General features: G+C 40.2%; 2 pseudogenes; both read right to left on the bottom strand.

The window, feature by feature from the left end:
- Window positions 1-1,924: 1,924 nt before the first annotated feature.
- LOC137220988 (phenylalanine--tRNA ligase alpha subunit pseudogene) lies at window positions 1,925-3,229 on the bottom strand (annotated as a pseudogene).
- An 8-nt stretch (window positions 3,230-3,237) lies between these two features.
- Window positions 3,238-3,960, bottom strand: LOC137220734 (tubulin beta chain-like; annotated as a pseudogene).
- Window positions 3,961-8,253: the final 4,293 nt, after the last annotated feature.

Here is an 8,253-nt window from a genome sequence, read left to right as displayed (position 1 = left end):
TACATCAAGCTGATTGTGGAGATTTTATTCACTGCTTCTGAGGCTGCTGGGAGAAATTTCCCTTTCCCTCTTTGTTTGCACAGATTCTGGTGTTTAGCTTTGGATTTGGCCCCACCTCTGCATGTAGGTCACCTGAAGTCCTCTCTTCCCTACCCAGACAGGACAGGGTTAAAGTAACAGCTGATTAGGAGGCTCTGGCTCACTCAGGCCAGGGGGGAAGGAGGGGCATGGAATGCAGGGTGAGCCTGTGGTGGCAGAGGCTGGCGTGATGTTGCAGCAGCCTTAGGTGTGCTGTACGTTCTCCTGGGGAAGTTGTCCCTGGATCATGGGACCCTGGAAGAGGCAGGGTGCACTGACTCCCAGGAAGGGAGGTGTGGATAGTGACCTGTGTTTGCACACAGGCTTCTTGGTGGCTGCAGCAGCAGCCTTAGTGTTTCATGCCTGTCTCTGGTGTCTGCACTGATAGCCACAGCTCATGCCCATCTGTGAAGCTCATTTAGGTGGTGTTCTGAATCTCCTCTTCTTGCGCACCCCAAAACAATGGTCCCTTGCCTCTTAGGCAGGTCCAGACTTTTTCCCAGACTCCCTCCAGTTAGCTGTGGCAAACTAGCCCCCTTCAAGATGTGGTCATGCAGCCAACCCCAGTCCTCCCTCTGGGATCTGACTTCCAAAGTCAGAGCTTCAGCTCCCAGCCCCCAGACCCCCCTGGCGGGTGAGCAGACAAGCCTCTCAGCCTGGTGAGTGCTGGTCAGCACCAATCTTCTGTGCAGGAATCTCTGCGCTTTGCCCTGTGCACCCCTGTTGCTGTGCTCTCTTCTGTGGCTCTGAAGCTTCCCCCCAGCCCACCCCCTTCTCTGCCAGTGAAGACGCTTCCTAGTGTGTGGTAACTTTTCTTCCTTCACAACTCCCTCCCTGAGGTGCTGGTCCCATCCCTATTCTTTTGTCTCTGTTTTTTCTTTTGCCTTACCCAGGTAATTGGGGAGTTTTTTACCTTTTGGGAGCTCTGAGGTCTTCTGCCAGCGTTCAGTAGTTGTTCTGTAGGAGTTGTTCCACATGTAGATGTATTTTTGATGTATTTGTGGGGAGGAAGGTGATCTCCATGTCTTACTCCTCCGTCATATTGAAGGTCCCCCCAACATAATCATTTTCTATTCACAGATGAAATAATTTTCTATGTGGAAAATCTGAAAAACTCAGATATTTTTCTAGAATTAATAGAGTTTATCAAGTTTTAGTAAATAAAGTCAGCCTAAAAATATAAATTTTATTCCTACCTACTGGCAAGAAACAATTGGAATTTAAAAAATTTAATTTACTGTAGCACTAAATAAAATTGAAAGATTAGGTAGAAACCTAACAAAAATATATTCATGTTCTCTGTGTTGAAAACTATAAAGCACAAATGAAAATAATTAAACAACAAACAACTGAAGAGATATACCATTTTCTTAGACAGGAAAACTCAATATTTTTAGGAAATAAATTATCCACAATTTGATCTGCAGATTCAGTGCAACCCTAATTAAAATTCCAGCATGATTTTTGTAGATATCTTATGGGTGAGTGTAAAATTTATATGGAAAGACAAAGAAACTTGAATTGACAAAAATGATTTTAAAACTGAAGAACAAATTTGGAAGATTCACACATTTCAATTTAAATATTTACTTGAAAGCTACACTAATCAAGACAGTATGATATTGGAAAGAAGATATATCCACAGATTGATGGAACAGAATTAGACTAGAAAATAGATTTCCCCAAATTTATTCAATAGAATTTTTTTAAACAAAGTTAGAAAGCCATCCACTGGATACCTTCTTCTCCCCTTTTTCCCCTTCCATTTTTCTTCTACCCCACCACCTGCCCCCACCCACCCCCCCAACAAATTATATTATCTATACCTGAATCCCAGTTCGGCCGCTCAGGTGGCACAAGGGACTACTACCATCATCTGCGGGTTCATCTTAGGCTCACCAGCTCCCAGACACTGCTAATGCCACATTTGATCATAGTCAGGTGCTCCAGGGAGAGGCCCCAGGCAACACCTGACAGGTTCTCAGGGAGCCCCATGGGCAGCAGCATCTCAGGGCAGAAGAGTCCAGAGCTCCGGACCTCTACCCACTTCTTTAGGCCTTGGTGGTAACTGAACGCCTCCTCGCTGGGCTCTGTGTAGGGATTGTAGGCTGCCTTGAAATGAATGATACCAGACTGGTGAAGAACTCCCTCATGATGTCCACGAGATGGCCTGGGTTGAGGTGGTGGTCAGCCACAATGTCTAACATCTGGTGGAATTCAGCCAGGTGCGAGTCCTCCAGGTCTTGTTCCAGAACACACCGTTGGTGTTTAGGTTCTTGGTGGGGCACAATGGACTTGCCCAGGGTGGAAGCGGCAGAGCGCACTGAGCTGGCGGTCGTGGTGTGTGTGCTCGTGCAGCAGGCTTTTCCCGTCTCGTCCTGCTCCCTGCAGTCCCGGTTGTTCCCCCATGAGTGGCGGCTGACCTAGGACCAGGCCTGCTTGACCTGCTGGACATAGTCCACTGGCAGCTGCAGGGCCTCTGCTGGGTATCCCAGGAAGAAGGTGTCATGCTAGTCGTGTGCTGAGTGATGCTGGGGCTGGAAAAGGGCATCAAAAAAAAAATCCAGAAGGATTGCTTGAGGAGATGGTCTGTTGGCAACCCTGTGAACCTCAACTCCAGAAAGATCAGCCGGAGAGCTGGGTGCAGACCTTGAGTAGGGTGTGCAGGTGTCCGCTGTTGTGGAGGATCCTGGGGGCTGAGAAGTTGTAGGGCTTAAAGGATGGTCCCACTCAGAACTGCTGGAAATCATCTCTGGGGCCAGTTCCACCTCCTGCTTGGAGATGCTGGTGCTGAAGATGCTGCCTTTTCTTACCCAGCAGGTTACTTCAGGGTTACTTCAGTCAGCAGCTTCCTGTTTCTGAGCTCACTTCTCTCCTCCTTGCCTGCCCTCCCGGGACCAGGTGGAGCCACCACTGCACCTCATCCTCCACGCTGTCCACCACTCTGAACAACCGGGTCTTATTGGGCACACCTTTGTCCACTCGGAGTCACTTGTTGGACAAGGCTTTGCTGAAGCCTGTTTTGTCGCTGGGCAGTCACAGGAGTTGCCTCTGGCCAGGCCTTGGGGCAGAAGGGGCAAGACTTGTTAAGAAACACCCAGGGCTTTGGCTGCCCTCTCCGGGCGTCGTCCTTACCCTCGGCTGTAGGCTCCCACCATCCGATTAGAATATTTTAAGAAATATTATGTATTGTACTGTTGCCGGTGAAGGTGGCAGACATTTACATGCCCCTGGGGCGGAATGTCACAGACAGCTGTTTTCACAATGTTGGCCATCCACTGGACAGAATAGCTGCTCTTCTTGTTTTGGATGTTAAGCATCTGTTCGTCCACCACCTTCATGGACATACAGCTTCTGAACACGATGGTCACAGTCAGATAGCAGCCATGGCAGAGACCACAGGTGGCCATCATATTCTTGGTGTCTGACATCTGCTGGGTAAGCTCCGGCACTGTCAGGGCCCAGTGCTGCTGGTTTTCCTGGCTGCTTAACACAGCAAAGCCGACATGAAGAAGTGCAGGTGTGGGAAGGGGACCTTGTTCATGCCAGCTTGCGCAGGTCAGCATTGAGCTGGTTGGGGAAGGACAGGCAGGTAATGACCCCACTCGTGGTGGCCAACTCCAGGTGGTCCAGGTCATTGTAGGTGGGCGTGGTCAGCTTTATGGTTCTGAATCAGACGTAATGGAGAGCATCATTATCAATGCAGTAGGTCTCATCTGTGTTTTCTACCAGCTGGTGGACCGAGTAGGTGGTATTATAGGGCTCCACCATCCTATCTGACACCTCAGGCAAGGGCGCCATGCTGAAAATGTTCATGTTCCTATCTAGATATGCCTCCTGGATCTTGGTGATGAGAAGAGTACGCATCCCAGATCCAGTCCCTCCACCCAGGGAGTGGGTCATCTGGAAGCCATGCAGGCAGTCACAGCTCTCAGCCTCCTTCTTCAGGACATCTTAATAATGAAAAATTACTTGTAATTCTAAATGAAAAATATAAAACTATAAAACATCTACAAAATGTTCTTTTTAGAAGAAATTATAGGAGAAAATTTACCTGACTGTGGTTTAGGCAGAGAGATATTAGATACAACACCAAAAGCATGATCTATTTAGGAAAAGAAAAGATAAATTGAACTTTTTATAAATATAAATTGAATTTTTTTAAAATGAAAATTACTATTCTGCAAATGATACTACTAAGTAAATAGAACGACAAGAGACACACTCATAGAAAATATTTACAAATCAAATTTCCATTTCAGGACTTGTTTCCAGAATATAAAAATAAATCTAAATCTCAAAACTCAGCAATAAAAATCAATAAACAATATGTGGGAAAGATCTGAAGATAGGTGTCACCAAAGAAGATGGAGATATGGCAAATAAGCATATGAAAAGATGCTCGACATTTTTAATCTTTAGGGAGTTGCAACTTAAAACTTCAGTGAGGTAACTATACACCTATCAAAATGCCAAAACAAGCAAACAAAGTAACAATAACAACGCTGGCAATAGCAAGTGGTGCTAACGATGCAATCCCCTAGAAGTCTCATACATTTTTATTAGAAATGCAAAACTCTACAGCCACATTAGAAAACATTTTGGCAGTATTTTATAAAGTTGAATGTGCTTCTATTTACCATAGGACCCAGCAGTATTACTCCAAGGCAAATGAAAACATATGTTCGTGCGCACACACACACATGCACACTAAATATTTATAACAGCTTTATTCACAGTCACCAAATATTGGAAACAAAACAAATGTTTCTCAACCAGTGAATGGATAAACAAACTTTTGTATATTCTAACAAATAGATGACTCCCAAATCTTCAATGTAACTGGCTAAGTGAATGAAGTTAGACACCAAATACTATATATTGTATGATTCCATTAATATATGCTATTTTGGAAAAGGCAATACCATAAGTATAGAAAATTAGATGAATTGGTGCCACACATTGGGTTTTGAGAGGGAGAGGATGAATATAAAGAGACTGTATTTGGGATGGAACTGTTCTTCGTGAAACTGTAGTGGTGAATATACAGTTCTATGAATTTGTCAAAACCTGTGGAACCATACATCAGAGAGTGATTTTTATATACAATTTTAAATTTAAAAAATCAGGATTGTGAGATAGAAGGAGTGTGACAAAATAACTGAACTACAATTGAGTCAAATAACCATACTGAAGGGGATGGGAATAAAAAGAATCTCATTTTAAATAATTTTGGAAAGTAGTGTTTTGACCAGATATTGTAAGGGTAAATGTATAAAGAAATGTATCCAAACACTCTAGTTAGTAAATGTGTTTCTCCCTTGGATATGGCTGAACAAATCTAAAACTATTGTTATAAGAGGGTTGAACAAATAAGTAAATTTTTTGTACATGATGAGAGCCATGTTTCTGACTTTTTTTTTGGAGGGGAGTTATAAATAACTAAATGGGGAAAATTAGAATAAACCTTGCAGTGCTGGATTGGAGTAAGTATCAGTACAGACATATAGATGATAAGTGACAGATTACACACATACATGCATACGTAATTATTGATGTGTATTTATGCAGGAATTGGTAAATATATATTCCTAGATCTTTTCACTAAGAAGAAATAGAAGCAATAACAATAAGTACACCTAATGTCCAGATCTCGGTTTCTAAATATAATTTTCCAATAAAAAGATTCAAGGGTCCTTGGTGAAACTATTGATTTCAGGGCTGTGGGAAGAAAACTACAAGATGAGCCTAGAGCATCTAGCAGTGTCAGAGATGAATACATTTAATGAAAAATAGATGGAGGCATGTTAAAAGGGCACAGGAGTCAACCTGAAAGAGCTCTCAATGGACAAAGCTGCTGGAACAACTTGAGCAACAAAATATTGAATGCCAGAATAGGATTATAACCCCCAAATAAAATAAATATGCATGAGTCCACATGTATAAATAACTAACTGAACAAATAAATGGGAAGAAAGCACATCTCTTACTTATAGAAGAATAGATGTAGGAGGAGTGAGGGATAGAGAAAATCATCATTAGAACACTACAGGAAAAACTGCTACAGGCAAGATCCTCAGTGAGTGATAAAATTAGTGAACATTTAAGCAGAAGTTGTATATTCATATTGTCAAAATATTTCCCCCAATTATTTAGTAATTAAAAAAGGAATAATAGTGACTTTATAATGTAGAATCCTTAAATATACATACTTCACCAAATTAAGGTAGTATCAGTAATATTTGTCAACATAATGTATACCCTAATATGGTGCACTGAGAGCCATCACTTCTGTGATAGCCTTCCCCAAAATACATTATAGCATACAAAGAAGAACAACAGCAAAAATAGGCAAAGCCAGACTTCTCTTTGAAATTATTCCATGGTATGCAACAAAGGAGAAATTTCCCCAGAATTTTGATGGAAATTCATTTTGAACTCAGAATTATATAACTAGCAAAAATTAAGATGGAAAGGGCAAAAAAGATATTTGTAGACATGCAGTGTCTTGGAGTGTTCTGTGATGAGAAAATGCTAGACAAACTCAAATTGAGGGACATTACAAAAATAAAGTGGCCATTGCTGTTCAGAATGTTCAAGGTCTTGAACTATATGAAAAGACCAGGGAACTTTCACAGATAAGTGATATAACAACTAAATGCAAGGTGAGATCCTGGATTGTATCCTGGAACAGTAAAAGTCTATTAGTTGGGGGGGGGGGGGGGGCGGGGAAGGTAAACTGCACAAATTCTACTGTTTAATAGTACTGAACCAAAGTTAGTTTCTTAGTTTCATTAATAGTACTGTACCAAAGTTACTTTCTTAGTTTATTAATAGTACTGTACTAAAGTTACTTTCTTAGTTTTGATAATTGTCCTATATTATGTAAGATAAATATTCACAAAGGAAAACTTAGAGGATACAATGGGACTGTCTGTAGTATTTTTGCAACTCTCTAAGTCTAAAATCATAAGATTGATCTTAAGTTTTAAAGTTTTGTAGGATAACATTGAGAAAATTTTCCTAAACCAAGAGCAAAAGTCAATGATGTGAAAAATATCACAGAAAATTCATGAATATAAAATATCAATCCAAGTAGGTCCAACAATCAGAAAGAAAATCATAAAGGAAATATTAGAAACAAATTATCAGAATTTAGAAACAATAAGAGCCATTCGATTAAATGTATCCACTAAATGACTCAAAAATAAATGTTAAAATCCCTTTTCCTAAAGGCACAACAGATTTTCAAATCCCATGGACAAAGAGAAGTTTGCATAAGTTTTGAGAAATAATAGCACACAAAGAAGAGCAACAATAAAAATAGGCAATGCCAGACTTCTCTTTGAAGTTATTCCATGGTATGCAACAAAGGAGAAATTTCCCCAGAATTTTGATGGGAATTAATTTTGAACTTAGAATTATATATCTAGCAAAAATTAAGACAGAAAGGACAAAAAAAGATATTTGTAGACATGCAGGGTCTTGGAGTGTCTGTTATCATATTTGTCATTTCCAGAAGAAGATATCCCTTGAACATATGCTCCAGCAAAATGTAAAGGGAGTCAAGAACATGGAAAATGAAGAACAGCAATTCCCACTGAAAAACATTCCAGGACGAAATGGGCAATCCCTTTAGAAAGCAGTCATTGTTATGTAGAACAGTATCAAAGTACTATGATAAAGAATCTGGAAAATGTCATGGGTGTTATGAGGATATTTTATGATTCTTTTGCCAACTCTAAAAAATCAAAAGTAATTAGACTCCAAGAAAAACAAAACTGCACAAAATTATAATCCAAATTGAAGCAAAATGAAAATGCAACTTGAGTTTTAGTAAAGAAAATTTAATACATTTATTTTTATTTATTATTAATATAAATAAACAGGGAGAGGAAACTTCGGGAGGTGATGGGTATGTTTATAGCATTGATTGTGGTGATGACTTGACAAGTGTATACTTACCTGCAAACTCATCAAGATGTATACACTACATAAGTACAACTTTTTTGTGTCAGTAGTACCTCAATAAACTGGTTAAAAGATGTGATAAATTTAACTTAAAGATAAATTGCTCTTTTTAAAAAAAATTTGCAGTTTTTGTACCATTTTGCTTATGTTTCTCTATACTTATTCTTTCTTCTCGATGCGCTTTGTAACAAACAATATTTACAT

This window comes from Pseudorca crassidens, chromosome 3 (assembly GCF_039906515.1).
Source record: "Pseudorca crassidens isolate mPseCra1 chromosome 3, mPseCra1.hap1, whole genome shotgun sequence".
Lineage (NCBI taxonomy): Eukaryota > Metazoa > Chordata > Mammalia > Artiodactyla > Delphinidae > Pseudorca > Pseudorca crassidens.
The sequence above is the reverse complement of the archived record's forward strand: the minus strand, read 5'-3'. Positions and strand labels throughout refer to the sequence as shown.